At 45.9% G+C, this 17,990-nt stretch overlaps 1 protein-coding gene and 1 long non-coding RNA gene across 2 annotated transcripts in view; one reads left to right on the forward strand and one right to left on the reverse strand.

The window, feature by feature from the left end:
• The window catches only part of TMEM50A (transmembrane protein 50A), a 37,193-nt gene extending 26,760 nt beyond the window's left edge, over positions 1–10,433 (reverse strand). The window contains exon 1 of the mRNA XM_054499879.2: positions 1,825–10,433. The gene's annotated coding sequence lies outside the window, so the exon portion shown is untranslated. The remainder of the gene's footprint in view (positions 1–1,824) is intronic.
• On the forward strand, positions 2,039–17,990 carry LOC134738850 (uncharacterized). Its single transcript, XR_010125001.1, has 2 exons — positions 2,039–3,241; positions 16,372–17,990. It is a non-coding gene; the product is annotated as an uncharacterized LOC134738850 (long non-coding RNA).

The raw sequence follows: 17,990 nt of genomic DNA on the forward strand, positions 1-17,990 counted from the left end.
TGGATTCATTTAGTATATTTTTTAATGTAAAAAATGGTTTGGGGGCCGGGCGTGGTGGTTCATGTCCGTAATCCTAGCAATTTGGGAGGCTGAGGTGGGTGGGTCACCTGAGGTCAGGAGTTTGAGACCAGCCTGGCCAACATGGAAAACCCCATCTCTACTAAAAATACAAAAATTAGCTGGGCGTGGTGGCGCATGTCTGTAATCCCAGCTACTTGGGAGGCTGAGGCAGGAGAATCGCTTGAACCTGGGAGGCGAAAGTTGCAGTGAGCCGAGATCGTGCCACTGCACTCCAGCCTGGGCGACAGAGCAAGACTCTGTCTCAAAAATAATAATAAATAGAAATAAATGGTTTGGATATATTTAAGCAATATTAACAAAGGTGGGTCTCCAAATATTGAAAAAATTTTAACTACTGGTTGACCTCCTCCTGAAAATCTGTCACATCCTATTATTTCTAAGTAGATATTAAATTAGTTTAGGTGGTACTTTTAATACCAAGTATATGATTACTAATCCACAAGAGCTCTCTTGTATCATTTTGATTCCAAACTTATTAAATGAATTTGACATTTACAGTCCAGGAGCACTAACATTAGTAGAGAGACAAGTGATAAACTTTGGCTCTGGGTGGAAGTACAGATTCAAATAAAAAATATTTCTCTAATTTACATATTTTATCACAGAACGTTATGTTTCTTCACACCTAAATTAAGAAATTAAACATTGCACTGCAGTTCTTACCTCTACCCACATCATTTCCTTTCACTTCATTCACTTCATTATTTTTCTTTCTGCAAGCCTGCCTTTTGGTGTCATTTCTATGTAAATAACTTCCACTTTATTTTAATATCCCTATCTCTGATCCTAACGGGTGTTTCCGGCCAAAAGCAAGCACAGAATCGTGGTTAATATTAATTCAGATTACAAAAATCCAACTGCTATTTAAATATAGCCGACCCAAGCTGTCTTTACAAATCATATAAAACATTCCTGTAAGCCGAGCTGTACAGACCTGAGACACAGCCATGTTATGTCTATTTCAGAGTATGAAAAAGCCTGAAATACGTATAACTTGGCGAATAACAACACCCAAACTCCTACAGCGAACTTGAGTCCCTTAAGTTACTTTGTAGCCGGCAATTATGGTTGTCCAAAAATATGACACCCTAAAAAAGAGCAACGTCTCCCATTTTTAACTTCTCTTTTAAAAATTAAATATTAAAATATATGATTACAGCCAGTGCTAAGATGCCTTTGGGACAAGCTCAATTTAGGAAATTCACTCATTTGATTCTTCCCCGGGAAGAACTGCAATCCAGTAAGTGTTATTTTCGGTTCATCCCAATGGCCCCGCCCCGAATCCATTTTTCTTTGCACGACGACTGGCACGCTCAAGCCAGACCCCGCCCTCCAAACTCTGGGAATTTTCTTTAGGTCTCGAGGGACGCGGCTGGAAGACGGGGGAGCCACCTTTAGCCCGGCCACCCCTCGCTGAGGGAGCCGGCCGGGTCACACTCCTTTCTCAGGGCTTCGGCCTGTCCAGCTGTGAAGTGGGGGATCGGGGGATTTTCCAGGGATCCTGGGGGAGGGCGCGGTCCCCTCTCCGTCTTGGCGGGGTCTGGACGCGGTCGCCTTCTCCCGGAGCCGCCGGACCCAGGAGAGGAGAGGTCCGCGGCGGCTCAGCTCGGGTCTGCGGCTTCCCGGAGGGTGGCGGCAACGAGCCTGTGCTGTGGGCACCAGCCCGTCAGACGGCCCCGGCTCCGAGGCCTCTCCAGCCTGCGGCCGCTACTCTCTTGCCCCCACTCCCCGCCCGGCACTTACGTCCAGCCCCGTCGTGCAGTGGTTCCGGAGCCCGGTGTCGCGCCGCGCCGGCCCGCCTCACTCCCCCGGTTTCAGCCAAGAAAACAAAACGGCCACGGCCTCCAGACACCCGGATGCGGCAGTACCACCCCCGCGGCTCAGCCGCGCATGCGGACACGGGGCGGAGGGCGGGGCGCCGGGGGTCCAGAGGGAGCCACGCCCACCACACCAACGCGTCTGCGCATGCCCTGGCGTTCGGCGCAGGGGCTCTCAACCGCTCTGGGTTCACAGCTGGACGTCGGAAGTGCTAGTTTGGAGTACGCCCTTTGAGAGTAGGCGTGGGAAGTTACTGTGTGCTGAGCTTTCTAAAGGAAGGCGTCCGTTGGCCTTTGTACCCGTCTTGAGTGAGGCGACGAGTGTTTTCTAGTACTGGGGTCGGCCCCGCAGCCCTCTCAGGTGTGGGTGGCAGGAAGAGTGCCGGGTCCCGCGTGGTGCAAAAGGTGGGTTCAGGTTTGCAGCCACACAGCGCTACTCAGGACTTTTTAGTCTTGTTTATTTTCTCCGTGCCTGTTCCCGCCCCCCGCAGCTCCACCTCTGGGAGAGGGGCGGGTTCAGCTCCAGGAGGCGGGGACTTCCCGGCTTGGCGTGGCTGAGGTGTCCCGTGGACCCCAGTCTCGGCGCAGTGACCCACTTATGGGACTTGGCCTTTCTTTGCTGTTTGTTTAAGGCAGGGTTTCTCAGCCTGGGCACTACTGAGGTTTTGGGCCGGCTAATTCTGTCTGGGTTGGGGAAGGTGCTGTCCCGTGATTCGTAGGTTGTGTAGCTGCATCCACCGCCCTACCCAGTGGATGCAAGTAGCAGCCCCAGTGAACCAAAAATGCCCCCAGACTTTGCCAAATATCCCCTCCCGGGGCAGATCGCCTCGCTTGAGAACCACTGTTGGAGGAGAACCTGGGTTTTCGGGAGGTGACCGTTTACAAAGGGGAGGACGGTAAGAAGCCGGAAGCAACGATGACTTAGCTACGTGAAAGACTTGTGGCCGGACTCGCCCCTCTTCTAGAAGCCGTCAGTTTGGGTCTCGCGTCTGGAATCACCGTCAAGGAGTCAGATCCAGCCCCGGAGAGGGAGCAGGGTCGAGGTCTCCTTGCAGAAGGCGCCACCGCAGGAAGCACAGGCGCAACGTGCGGTCTCCTTAGCGGAGGCGCTCGCGATCCTGCAGCCGCCGGTCCGGGAGGTGCTCGGTACCCCTCCTTGGTGCCTGTCCGGTAGCTGGTCACTCTCGGGGGAAGGTCGTGCTACAGAAGGGCACATGCGATCACACAGAGACGGCGTTGCTGCGGCTTTGACCCTATGGTGCACCCGAAAGAACACAGAGGGTGGAGGGAGAGATCCAGGAAGAGGTCGCGGAGCAGAACCTCCTTTCACTTCAGTTAAAAAGGTGGGTCACATGTCGTTAAGAGATACGCACAGGTTCATCTGATTTACATGTACGGCGGCAGTATATGAGTGGGATGGGAACCAAGATGACTGTTGTTTCCTTTGATGGATGAAACTTATATCCCTTTGGGTTTTTTTGTTTGTTTTTGGCGGGGCATTAGCCGATTAGTAGATAAAACTGCATAATACAATCTATAGCCTATTTTTAAATGGACACGTTCTTACCACTCGGGAGGTTTATCGTGATTGTTTAATGTCTCAGGGTGGAGGAATCTAGTGCAGGCAGTTCTTAATGAAACCTTTTAAATTCCTGTTAGTGACTTAACATTAGTTTACCAGCTCTGAGCGGCTTTAAACAAACATCCTCTTTTAATAGCTAATGACTGCGGGAGAAAAGATATTAACCCCTTTCTCTTTGCGTTTTTTGCCCCTACTCTTTTTTATCTTTTCTGGCCTTAACATGATTGTCAAATATTTATAAATATGAGTGAGCATCTTTATATTACTCTTATTAATAAGATACATGCTTAATTTGTCATTCTTTACCTTTTTGGGACTTAATGAATGTTTGTCTTTTGTAGATAAAATGGAGCTGCTAGAAATAGCAAAAGCCAGCCACCCATATTAACCCCTCCATTTTCCCTATAATTAATGGCTTTCATTATTGTGGTATATTTGTTACAATTACTGGACGAATATGATACATTATTATTAACTGACATCCACATTTTATTCAGATTTCTTTTGTTTTTTGACTAATTTCTTTTTCTGTTCCAGGATCCCCTCCAGAATACCACATTACAGTTAATTGTTATGTCTCCTTAGTCTCCCCTTGGCTGTGTCAGTTTCACATACTTTCTTTGTTTTTGATGATATAGATTTGAAGAGTACTAGCCAGGAATATTATAGGTATTGGGTTTTTTAAATGTATGTGTCATTTCATGATTAAAAATCATTTGCGGCCAGGTGTGGTGGCTCAGCACTTTTGGGAGGCTAAGGTGGGAGGATCGCTTGAGGCCAGGAGTTCAAGACCAGCCTGGCCAATGTGGCAAAACCCCATCTCTACTAAAAATACAAAAAATATAGCTGGGCATGGTGGCACACACCTGTAGTTCCAACTACTCGGGAGGCTGAAGCACAAGAATCGTTTGAACCTGGGAGGTGGAGGTTGTAGTGAGTCAAGATTGTGCCACTGCATTCTAGTCTAGGGAACAGGTGAGACTCTGTCTCAAAAAAAAAAAATAGTGTGGATTACAGTATCTGTTGGGCCTACTATCGCTAAACACGTACACATGCATGTGCACACACAAACCTCCAGGCTATCACTTCAGTGCCAGCCAGCAGCATTTCTTACTCTAACCACTGCAACTGTGTCCCTGCTTCATCTTGGGGCTTCATTCTCATATATTTTCTTCACACAGCAGCCACAGAGAAGCTTTTACAATGTAAACCAGAGTCTATTACTTCTGTTCTCCAGCTACTTCAGTGGCTAAATTGGTACCAGTAGAGTGGGGTGCTGCTGCAGATACTCAAAAATGGGTACATGACTTTGGAACTGGGTAACAGGCAGGGTTTGGAACAGTTTGGAGGGCTCAGAAGAAGACAGGCAAATGTGGGAAAGTTTGGAACTTCCTAGAGACTTGTTGAATGGCATTGCCCAAAATGCTGATAGCACTGTGGACAATAAAGTCCGTAGACTGAGGTGGTCTCAGATGGAAATGAGGAACTTGTTGGGAACTGGAGCAAAGATGACTCTTGTTATGTTTTAGCAAAGATACTGGCGGCATTTTGCCCCTGCACTAGATATTCATAGAACTTTGAACTTCAGAGAGATGATTTAGAGTATCTGGCAGGAGAAATTTCTAAGCAGCAAAGCATTCAAGAGGTGACTTGGGTACTGTTAAAGACATTCAGTTTTATAAGGGAAGCAGAGCATAAAAGTTCAGAAAATTTGCAGCTTGACAATGTGATAGAAAAGAAAAATTCCCATTTTCTGAGGAGAAATTCAAGCTGGCTGCAGAAATTTGCATGAGTAACAGGAGCCAAATGCCAATTCCCAAGACAATGGGGAAAATGTCTCCAGGGCATGTCAGAGGTCTTTATGGCAACCCCTCCCATCACAGGCCCAGAGGTATCAGGAAAAAATGGTTTTGTTGGCCAGGCCCAGGGTCCTCATGCTGTGTGCAGCCTAGGGACTTGGTGCCCTGCATCCCAGCCACTCCCAACCATGACTGACAGGAGGCAACATAGAGCTTGGGTTATATAGCTTCAGGGAGTGCAAGCCCCAAGCTTTGACAGCTTCCATGTGGTGTTGAGACTGCGAGTACACAGAAGTCAAGAATTGGGGTTTGGAAACCTTCGCCTAGATTAAAGAGGATGTGTGGAAATGCCTGGATGCCCAGGCAGAAGTTTGCTGCAGGGGCAGGGCCCTCATGGAGATCCTCTGCCAGGGCAGTGCAGAAGGGAAATGTGGGGTCAGAGACCCCACACAGAGTCCCTACTGGGGCACCACCTAGTGGAGCTGTGAGAAGAGGTCCTCCAGACCCCAGAATGGTAGATCCACTGACAGCTTGCACCGTGTACCTGGAAAAGCTGCAGACACTCAATGCCAGCCCGTGAAAGCAGCTGAGAGGGAGGCTGTACCCTGCAAAGGTACAGGGGCAGAGCTGCCCAAGACCATGGGAACCCACCCCTTCCATCTGCGTGACCTGGATATGAGATGTGGAGTCAAAGGAGATCATTTTGGAGCTTTAGGATTTGACTGCCCCACTGGATTTTGGACTCTCATGGGGCCTGTAGCCTATTTGTTTTGACCAATTTATCCCATTTGGAATGGCTGTATTTTACCCAATGCCTGTACCCCCATTGTATCTAGGAAGTAACTAACTTGCTGTGGATTTTACAGGCTCATAGATGGAAAGGACTTGCCTTGTCTCAGATGAGACATTAGACTGTGGACTTTTGAGTTAATGCTGAAATCATTTAAGACTTTGAGGGACTGTTGGGATGGTGTGATTGGTTTTGAAATGTGAGGACATGAAACTTGGGAGGGGCCATGGGTGGAATGATAGGGTTTGGTTGTGTCCCCACCCAAATCTCATCCTGAATTCCCATGCGTTGTGGGAGGGACCCAGTGGGAGGTAACTGAATCATGGGGACAGGTCTTTCCCGTGCTGTTCTTGTGATAGTGAATAAGTCTAACAGGATCTGATGGCTCTATAAGGGGGAGTTTCTCTGCACAAGCTCTCTTTGTCTTTGCCTGCCATCCACGTAAGACGTTACTTGCTCCTCATTGCCTTTCGCCATGATTGTGAGGCCTCCCCAGCCATGTGGAACTGTAAGTCCATTAAATCTCTCTTTCTTTTGTAAATTGCCTAGTCTCGGGTTTGTGAACAGACTAATACAATGGCTTTTCACCTTGCAGAATAAAATCCTAGGAGATCCTCATGCTGTAGCTCCTGGCCACCTCCTCAGGAGTTAGATCACTTATCCCTCTCTCCCTGGCTCACCCTTCTCTGTCACATGGCTTCTTTGCTGACCCTGATACACACCACACTTGTCTTCACTACCTGGAAGTTGTATCCCCCATACCCACATGGCTCACTTCTTCACTTCATTCAAGTCTCTGCTCAGATGTTAACCTCTTCAGAGAGCCCTTCCTTCACACACTGTCTTGCATAGCAGCCTCCCCTACAAATTGTCTTCTTTCTCCTTAACTTTTGTGATGGTTAATTTTAGGTGTCAGCTTGACTGGATTAAAGAATACCTAGAGAACTGGAAAGGCATTATTTGTTAGTGTGTCTGTGAGGGTATTTCCAGAAGAGATTGATATATGACTGAATGGACTAAGAGGGAACCATCCGCCCTCAACCTGCAGTTGGCTTGGAACAAAAACGGAAGAAAGGCAAATTGGTCTTACTCTCTTGGAGCTGGAATACATGCTTCCATTCCTGCCCTTGGATTTCAGGATCCCAGGCTGTTGGGTCTCAGGACTCCAGGACCTACAGCCTTTCCGTCACCGCTGGGGTTCTAAGGCCTTTGGGCTAAGAGTTATATCATCAGCTTTCCTGATTCTGAGGCTTTGGGACTTGGACTGAGCCATGCTACCAGTATCCCTGGTTTTCCAGCTTGCAGACAATCTGTTGTGGGGCTTCTCAGCCTCTGTAATCATGTGAGCCCTTTCTAACTAATAAACCCTCTCTTATATATCTATGTATCCGATTGGCTGTGTCTCTTTGGAGAACCCTGAGTACGTATACTTTTGTTTGAATTCAGAGTATTTATCCCACCTGATATTGCATCCTATATCTGTTTGTTTTCTGTTTCTTCCATTAGAATACAAGTTTCACGAGGACAGGGACTTTATCCATTTGTTTACTGCTGTATCTTAGGCTCAAAGTTGGCACTCAGTAAATATTGGTTAAATAAGTGAATTACAAGCAGGTTGGATTATTAGGTAATATGGTTCACAGTGTGGGACTCCTGAACTCCAAGATGTCTTTGAAAGTAGCCATTTTTTTAAATTTCTAATGGTTTAGTCAGACTACAAATCACTTAATAACAGGGACTATAGTTCATTCATGGATATATTCCCAGAATCAGGAACAGTTTCTAGAATACACTTGAGTGCTCAATAGACATAGCTATTATAGTTAATTGAAATGGAATTGGCAATGTGGGAAATAAGAAATCACATTTTTGGCCGGGCACAGTGGCTCACACCTGTAATCCCAGCACTTTGGGAGGCCGAGGCAGGAGGATCACTTGAGGTCAGGAGTTCGGGACCATTCTGGCCAACATGGTGAAACCACATTTCTACTAAAAATACAAAAAGTAGCTAGGTGTGATGGTGTGTGCCTGTGATCCCAGCTACATGGGAGGCAGAGGTGGGAGAATCGCTTGAACATGGTAGACAGAGGTTGCAGTGAGCCAAAATCATAACACTGCACTCCAGGCTGGGCAACAGAGCAAGACTCCATCTCAAAAAAAAAAAAAAAAAAAAGAAATCTGCTGGGCGTGGTGGCTCATGCCTGTAATCCCAGCACTTTGGGAGGCTGAGGCAGGTGGATCACGAGGTCAGGAGACTGAGACTATCCTGGCTAACATGGTGAAACCCCGTCTCTACTAAAAATACAAAAAATTAGCTGGGCATGGTGGCGGGCGCCTGTAGTCCCAGCTATCGGGAGATTGAGGCAGGAGAAGGCGTGAACCCGGGAGGCGGAGGTTGCAGTGAGCCGAGATTGCACCACTGCACTCCAGCCTGGGTGACAGAGCGAGACTCTGTCTCAAAAAAAAAAAAAAAAAAAAAAAAAAGCACATTTTTCTCAGAGCAAAGTCTTTGTGATAGTAAATTTGGATAAAAGCAGTGGAACACTGAGGATGTTTATGCATAAGGACAGTAATCACGAAATTATCTTTGTATATATTGTCTGTTAATGACTACTGCTATTTACTGAATTGATCTCCCTCAGATTCATATTTTGAAGCCCTAATCCCTAAAGTGACTATATTTGGAAATAGGTGCTTTAAAGAAATAATCGTTAAGGTCAAATGAGGTCATGAGGGTGGAGCCCTAATCTAATAGGACTGGTGTCCTTATAAGACGAGGAAGAGGCCAGGTGCAGTGGCTCACGCCTGTAATCCTAGCACTTTGGGAGGCCGAGGCAGGCAGACGACAAGGTCAGGAGTTTGAGACCAGCCTGGCCAGTATGGTGAAACCCTGTCTCTACTAAAAATACAAAAATTAGCCAGGCATGATGGCGGGCGCCTGTAGTCCCAGCTACTCAGGAGGCTGAGGCAGGAGAATTGCTTGAACCTGGGAGGCAGAGGTTGCAGTGAGCCGAGATCGGGCCACTGCACTCCAGCCTGGGCATTAGAGCGAGACTCTGTCTCAAAAAAAAAAAAAAAAAAAAAAAGGAATATGACACCAGAAGTGTAAAAAGCAGAGGACAGGCTCTATGAGGACACAGGGAGGAGGCAGCCATCTGCAAGACAGGGAGAGAGGTCTCACCAGAAACCAACCTTGCCGGCACCTTGAACTTCCAGCCTCCAGAACTATAAGGAAATAAATTTCTGTTGTTTAAGTCTGAGTGGCTTAACAACAGTTTAGGCTGCTGTTACGGTAGCCCAAGCAGACTAATACAACGCTTAAGGATTTCAGTCACTGAGTGGAACCACCTGAGAACGTGAAAGACAATGAGGATATACACACAGCCTCCTTCCCCTGTGTTTGGAGGGTGGCTTCAAATTCCTTCTGTTTTATGTGCTGTGTAGGAAAAAAAAAATCTGTAAAATTCTGTGAGTTTGTAATTGATAGATTGGTTCTCTTTCATGCAAAGAGTGCATATAGTTTAAAAGTCCTAGAAAAATTAATTCACAGTCACATTTTCTGTATGCAACTATATTTTTGTAAGTGAAAACTTGGTAGTTTGTTAGCTTGTTCATTTTTATTTTTCAAGTATTATATAAACAAAAAGAACCTTGGTCTGCCAGAATTTTCAAAGAAAATTGGCAAAACAAGATTCCCCATAGTAACAACCATACATATAGCTATATTCAGTGTCTAAATGGTGTTTATGTGTTTCTTAAGCAATGGAGTTCATTTTGACCAATTGTCTGTTAAGAAGTGCCTAAGAAAACTGCTTATTCATTTTCCACATCCTGTTTGGCAAAGTGTGACACATAGCAATAGAAAACAATAATATAATCTTGGGATGCATACGCAATCAGTGCACAGAGAGCTGTCGTATCAGCTTTCAGAAGAGCATTTAAACACTGCCACACGCTGTCCATTTGTTTGTCCTGCAACCAGGTTCTCCCCTTGGTCTCAGTGGAAGCCTGAATCACAAGCACTGCCACGTTCACAAAGCTGTTAATTCTTCAAAACACCAAATGGTATTCAAAAAGGGAAGTATAGGCTGGGCACAGTGGCTCACACCTGTAATCCCAGCACTTCGGGAGGCCAAGGCAGGCTGATCATGAGGCCAAGAGATCCTGGTGAAACTATCCTAGCCAACGTGGTGAAACCCCGTCTCTACTAAAAATGCAAAAATTTGTTGGGCATGGTAGTGCAGACTTGTAATCCCAGCTACTCGGGAGGCTGAGGCAGGAGAATCGCTTGAACCTGGGAAGCGGAGGTTGCAGTGAGCTGAGATTGCGGCACTGCACTCCAGCCTGGTGACAGAGTGAGACTCCGTTTCAAAAAAAAAAAAAGTATAAAAATCTGAAGACTCTAGTGGTATAATCTAATTAAGTTTCTATGAAGCACATGATTGCAGTCATGTCAAAGCAGTTTCTATGAGCACACTGTTATCTGTTAAAAAAGCAAACAAGGCCGGGCACAGTGGCTCAGGCCTATGATCCCAGCACTTTGGGAGGCCGAGGCGGGCAGATCACTTGAGGTCAGGAGTTTGAGATCAGCCTGGCCAACATGGTGAAACCCCATCTTTACTAAAAATACAAAAAATTAGCCGGATGTGGTGGGTGCCTGTAATCCCAGTTACTTTGGAGGCTGAGGCAGGAGAATCGCTTGAACCCAGGAGGCGGAGGTTGCAGTGAGCCAAGATGGTGCCATTGCACACTAGCCTGGGTTACAGAGTAAGACTACATCTCAAAAAAAAAAAAAAAAAAGGAATGATAATAAATTAACCTTAGCTTACTGGATGACCACCATCATATATGCAGTCTGTTGTTTACCAAGATGTTGCTATGTGGTACATGGCTGTATTTTATTGTTGTATTCTACAGTGCATAATAAATGGTGAGATTCTCCTCAAAGAGTGGCACAGAAAGGATTCAACTCCATTTTCTCTGACTCCAGTGCCTGCGCAGAACGTTGGATAACACCTCTAAAATGACAAAGTGTTTTCTTTTTTTCTTTCTTTTTTCTTTTTTTTTTTTTTTTTTGAGACGGAGTCTTGCTCTGTGGCCCAGGCTGGAGTGCAATGGCACGATCTCGGCTCACTGCAACCTCCGCCTCCTGGGTTCAAGGGATTCTCCTGTCTCAGCCTCCTGAGTAGCTGGGATTACAGGTGCCCGCCAACACGCCTGGCTAATTTTTGTATTTTTTTTTAGTAGAGATGGGGTTTCACCATGTCGGTCAGGCTGGTCTCGAACTCCTGACCTCGTGATCCACCCGCCTCGGCCTCCCAAAGTGCTGGGATTACAGGCGTGAGCCATCGCGCCCGGCCAACAAAGTGTTTTCTAGGCCAAATCGCCTATGATGCCAAACTTCTTATAATGGTACAAATGCAGTTTTTTTTTTTTAAAGAGATATTTATTTCATTGTTTGGTTCCAGAAAGAAAGATAATTCTTTATGCTTTAATACTCAAAGTATTTGGTATAATGACTGAATATTAAAAATTTAAATGAGTTTTTATTACATAAAGCAGTATTCTTATTCATTCAGTAGATAAAAATTTTTGGTTTTGAACCTACTGAGAGAATAATTGGAACTAATTCTTTATGTCATAGGAACAGAAACCTCAGATGGCTCTGAGAGGAGGACCGCAGGAGCCAGTCTCACAAACGCAATGACAGGGTCTTCCAAAAAGTCTTCTTCTCCCATGAGAACACTAGTTGCCGGCTGGGCACAGTAGCTCACACCTGTAATCCCAGCACTTTGGGAGACCCAGGCAGGCGGATCACAACGTCAGGAGTTCAAGACCAGCCTGGCCAACATGATGAAACCCAATCTCTACAAAAAATACAAAAATTAGCCAGCATGGTGGCGCACATCTGTAATCCCAGCTACTCAGGAGACTGAGGCAGGAGAATCACTAGAACCTGGGAGGCGGATGTTGCAGTGAGCCGAGATTGTGCCACTGCACTCCAGCTTGGGCAACAGATTGAGATTCTGTCTCAAATAAATAAATAAATAAATAATGAGATTATGCATTTTTGTAGTGTAGGTGTTTCAGGTATTTGTTTAAGCAAAGCATATGTTAAGGTTAAAAGCCTTTGGAACACTCTGTCCCCACATCCTGCAAGCTTTTTCTTTCCTCCCATCCAGGTAGGTAAAGCTACTTGCCATCTCAGTGTATTCAGTCAGCTTTTAGGAAATAGATTATTTCTGATGAATGAGGATCCTGCTGCTTCACAAGTAGATGTTCACATTCATGGCTCGCCAAGGTCTGCCTCAAATCTGTTTCTCCGGGCCAGGTATGGTGGCTCACGCCTGTAATCCCAGTACTTTGGGAGACTGAGGTGGGCAGATCACTTGAGCCTAGGAGTTTGAGACCAGCCTGGGCAATGTGGAGAAACCCCATCTCTACAAAAAATACCATCACCAACAAAAAATTAGCTGGGCATGGAGACGTGTGCCTGTAGCCCCAGCTACTTGGGAGGCTGAGGTGGGAGGATCACTTGAGACTGGGAGGTTGAGGCTGCAGTGAGCCATGACTGCACCAGTGCACTCAACCTGGACAACAGGGCGAGACTCTGACTCAAAAAAAAAAAAAAAAAAAAAAAAAAATCTGCATCTCCAGCCTTATTTTCCAAAATTCTCCACAACAAACCCTTTGCTGTAGTCAAAGGGTTTATCTTCTATCCCCAAATTCTAAAATGGGCATTTCTAATTCCAAGTTTGCTAAGACTTTTGTTTCTCTCTAAAATATTATTTTCCCTCTGCCTGTTCCCTTCAGACCTATTTGAGATTATTTTTCATTTGTTCATTCAGTAAACACCAATTGAATGCCAAATGAAATACACTGTCTGGAATGCTGGGGTAGAGTAAGAACAAGTTTCTCTCCTTATGTAATTTATATTCTGGGAGGAAACACACATTAAAAATAAATTAAAACCTTAATTATTTAATTACAAGCATGATAAATGCTAAAAATAGGAGGCACAGGAAAGCAGGATAACCTATAATTGGGGGAAATCCTGTCTGGGAGATCAAGAAGGCGTTCCCATACATTGTTGTGACAACCTTTTTTGGAAGGCAATACTGCAGTGTATTAAATGACACAGCTCCTTTGACCTAGCAGTTCCACTTTAGGAATAAAAGTAATATAGCAATAAAAGTAATACTACTTAAAGCAGCAGGTGGCTTTGGCTCCCAGTGAAGTTGCAGGTGTTACAAAGCATAATGTCCCTCCAAGCCAGGCTGCCCAGAAGGTCAAATCCAGAAACCAGTCTAATAGACTGAGGAAAGCAAGTGAAGGTAACTTGACACGCCATAAAAAACTGTTTAAGTGAGTGGACTCATTGTGAGATGCCTGATGCATTCCAGAGAAATCAGATTTAGGTCCAACAGCATAATACAAGAAGTCAAGCACGTGAGGGCCTCCTGTGAGATCTCAATGGGGCAGCCAGGCACGGTGACTCACGCCTGTAATCTCAGCATTCTGGGAGGCCAAGGCTGGAGGATCATTTGAGCCCAGGAGTTCAAGATTAGCCTGGGCAACATGGTGAAACCCCATCTCTACAAAAAAATACAAAAATAGCTGGGTGTGGTGGTGGTGTGTGCGTGTAGTACCAGCTACTGGTGGGAGCTGAGGTAGGAGGATCACCTGAGCCCGGAAGGTTGAGGCTATAGTGAGCTGTGATCACACCACTGCGCTCCATCCTGGGTGACTGAGTGGGACTCTGTCTAATAACAACAACAAAATCTCAGTGGGATCCAGTGTGGTGGCTCATGCCTGTAATCCCAGTGCTTTAGCTGACTGGGATGGAGGATCTTGCCTGAGGCCAGGAGTGTGAGACCAGCCTGGGCTACGTGGACTTTACCAAACACTCTTTAAAAATTAGTCAGGTGTAGTGGCGCATGCCTGTAGTCCTAGCTACTCAGTAGGCTGAGGCGGGAGGATCGTTTGAGCCCAGGAATTTGAGGCTGCAGTGAGCTAGGATGGCGCCACTGCACTCCGGCCTGGACAACAGAGCTAGTGAGACTCTGTCTCTTAAAAAAAAAAAAAAAATCCTGATGGAAGACTTCCAGGAAAAACTTATCCATTAATAGCATTTAACGAAACAGTTGCTGAACATGGGAACAACTTTCAGAGCTGGTTACTCTGAGCACATTTGTTTTATTGGCCCGAATGGTTGATATGTATCACCCTTTGCCAATGGAAGGTGGTCGCCAACCCCCCATTTGTGGCCTGTTAGGAACCAGGCCGCACAGCAGGAGGCAGGTGGTGGGTGAGTGAAGCTTCATCTGTATTCACAGCCACTCCCCATTGCTTGCATTATTGCCTGAGCTCCAACACTCGTCAGATCAGCCGCATCATTAGATTCCCACAGGAGTGAACTCTGTGCATGCAAGGAATCTAGATTGCCACTCCTTATGACAATCTAGTGCTTAATGATCTGTCACTGTCTCCCATCCCCTCAGATGGGACTGTCTAGTTGCAGGAAAACAAGCTCAGGGCTCCCACTGATTCTACATTATGGCAAGTTGTATAACTATTTTATTATATATTACAATGTAATAATAATATAAAGTGCACAATAAATGTAATGCACTTGAATCATCCCAGAACAACCCCCCACCCCCAGCTGTGGAAAAATGGTCTTCTATGAAACTGGTCCCTGCTGCCCAAAGGGTTGGGGACTGCTGCTCTATAAGATCCCATTTCACTGGTTGTAAAAATAATGGCTTCATTGCATTGTACCTTGAAGTAAAGGTTATTTGTTGTCAGGATGAGGATCGAACAGTTCATCTTTACACAGGGCCAGACAAGTGCTAAATCTCCTAAGACATTACCTGTGATCATTTGGTTGTTGAGTCAAAGTTGCAAAAATTAAGTATGATCAAGTAGAGGCTGTGAAAGGATTTGGGGGAGCAGGACACAAAGGAGACTGCATATAACCTTCAAAAAGGAAGCCTCTTATAGCATCAGTAACTTAGCCTTCTATAGTATTTCTCCTTTTTCTGTTCTGGACCCAGTTGACATTCTCCAGTTATTCCATTGCCCATGACTGTGCCATCACCGAAGTTAAACTCCCTGTGAAGTTTGTGTAACATAATCCATATGTGGTTAATAATGGTTCCTCTGATGTTAAGGTAGGTATGGTTGAGATGGCTCTCTGACTGAGTAGCAACACCCCAGTGAGCAAAAGTGTGCATGGAAGAGTTATTTTGTGCAAAGCAGACCAGTCCTCAAGCAATACAGGTGGCCATTAGGCACGGACGTGACTGTCTCATTCTCAATTACACAGAGGCACCAATCGGTTCTTCCGTTGTAGTGACACCACCAGTAATTGCACCTGTATGACTTATCAAGAATAATATTGACAAATACATATCTGGATTTGTGTGTTGTCCTTTTGCTTGCCCTGGTTTGAGTAGACACCCCCCAAAGCTGAATGATGAGATATAGAACTATTCGGCTGGGTGTGGTGGCTCACGCCTGTAATCCCAGTGCTTTGGGAGGCCAAGGTGGGCAGATCACGAGATCAGGAGTTCGAGACCAGCCTGGTCAACATGGTGAAACCCTGTCCCTACTAAAAATACAAAAAATTACTTGGCATGGTGGCAGGCGCCTATAATCCCAGCTACTCAGGAGGCTGAGGCAGGAGAATCACTTGAACCAGGGAGGTGGAGGTTGCAGTGAGCTGAGACCACACCACCACACTCCAGCCTGGGCGACAGAGTGAGACTCTGTCTCAAAACAAAACAGAACAAAACGAAAAAAAATCTATTCATAACATCTCTCTATGGTGGCTGTAATTGGACAGAGTCATTGGCTTCCCTGGTGAATATTACAGATAGCATCTTCACATACTAGGTCTTCATGGCGGGGAACAGATGTGTTAAGTTTATCAAGAGTGCCTCCTGTATAGCACTGCAAGCCTGATATTTCCACACTACAGCTACCAACCCAGGAAACCATCACTAAGAAGAGCAGTAGGAAGATCAGCTGAGTTATACCAAGGCTCAAGAATTGCAAACAGTGGAGTGAGTTCCCATGGGGTGATGGTTCACCCAGCAGCAGGAATTCCTTGGGACATCCTGAAAACGGGCATGTTTGTTGATCTGTTAATTGCCTTGAATGCTTTACTGGCAACCGTAGCTGTGATTCTATAGCAGCCCTAACAACAGAGATGTCTAATTGCAACTAATCTCTGATCTAAGATCAACAAATATATCATCTGTGTCAAAATCACTCAGAGCTCCTTTTTCCTCTTTGTAGCTCTCACACTTTGGATGCACTCCTGTACTCCTGTCTGAAAGAGCTAAGCTGACCCCCACCACCGTTGGAGGAAACTCCTGGAGCAGTGCTGGGGTTTTCACTGCAATCAACTGCTCCAACTTTGTCTTGTACATGGCTCTTTGACCTTGGGCTTGTGGATTAAGGGCCTGTGGAGGAGCTCTGTGACTGCTCTGATATGTGTGGGTGGTTCTGAGGCACTGTATTTAGTGAAAAAACTGGAAATCATATGCATGTCCATGAATAAAAAATGGGGGATAGGCCGGGCGCCGTGGCTCACACCTATAATCCCAGCACTTTGGGAGGCCGAGGTGGGCGGATCACCTGAGGTCGGGAGTTCAAGACCAGCCTGACCAACATGGAGAAACCCCGTCTCTACTAAAAATACAAAATTAGCTGGACGTGGTCACGCATGTCAGTAATCCCAGCTACTCGGGAGGCTGAGGCAGGAAAATTGCTTGAACCCGGGAGGTGGAGGTTGCAGTGAGCCGAGACAGTGCAGCCTGGGCAATAAGAGCGAAACTCCATCTCAAAAACAAACAAAAAAAACAAAAAAATGGGATAGACTAATTTCTAGTACTTCTAAACCATGGAATACGATACAGCTGATAAACCAAAACACATTAGATCTATGTGATTCATCTTAGAGGATGTTGATTATAAGTTTCAACTTGTTTAGAACGAGCCCATATTCATCAAAAATTCTGTATGCACCGGATGTGCTGGCTCATGCCTGTAGTCCCAGCAGTTTGGGAAGCCAAAGTGGACAGATCCCCTGAAGTCAAGAGGTCGAGACCAGCCTGGCCAACATGGTGAAACCCCGTCTTGTGGAGGAAAAGTTAAATATTAAATTTGAACTCAATTGGACTTGAACACAAGGAATGGTTACATGCCAGAAATCTGTCCCTTGGCACTTGCTCAGGAACGGATGGACATACTGATTGTTCTTGATAAATACATTATCTGCCTTGAGGCAATAAACAAAACCTTGAAAATAGGCTGACCTTTCCGTGTTCCTTGAGTCTAGTGACAAAAGGCCCTTGTGCCTAGGCCTCATGCCAAAAAGAATACTATAAAAAGGTCAGGCTGGGTGCGATGGCTCACACCTGTAATCCCAGCACTTTGGGAGGCCAAGGTGGGTGGATCACCTGAGGTCAGAGGTTCGAGACCAGCCTGGCCAACATAGTGAAACCCCATCCTACTAAAAATACCAAAAATTAGCTGGGCGTAGTTGCTGGCGCCTGTAATCCCAGCTGCTCAGGAGACTGAGACAGGAGATTCCCTTGAACCCAGGAGGTGGAGGTTGCAGTGAGCTGAGATCGCGCCATTGCACTCCAGCCTGGGCAACAAGAGTGAAACTCCGTCTCAAAAAAAAAAAGGTCAGGGTCCCAGACTACGCCGAAGCTCCATGAGACCTCACCTTCCCTGTGCATGGACCAGTGGCTGACTCTGAAGCCCAGCTGTTGCTTCCCCGTCTGGTGATGAATCCTCCATCGTCTGGTGAATGTATATTTGCTAATTGTTTTTTTTTCTCACTGCTATTTGCTCAATTCACCTTCTATTTTATACTTAAATGAACCTAAAGTAGTTTACAATCTGCA

The sequence above is a fragment of the Pongo pygmaeus genome, chromosome 1 (assembly GCF_028885625.2).
Source record: "Pongo pygmaeus isolate AG05252 chromosome 1, NHGRI_mPonPyg2-v2.0_pri, whole genome shotgun sequence".
Classification (NCBI taxonomy): domain Eukaryota; kingdom Metazoa; phylum Chordata; class Mammalia; order Primates; family Hominidae; genus Pongo; species Pongo pygmaeus.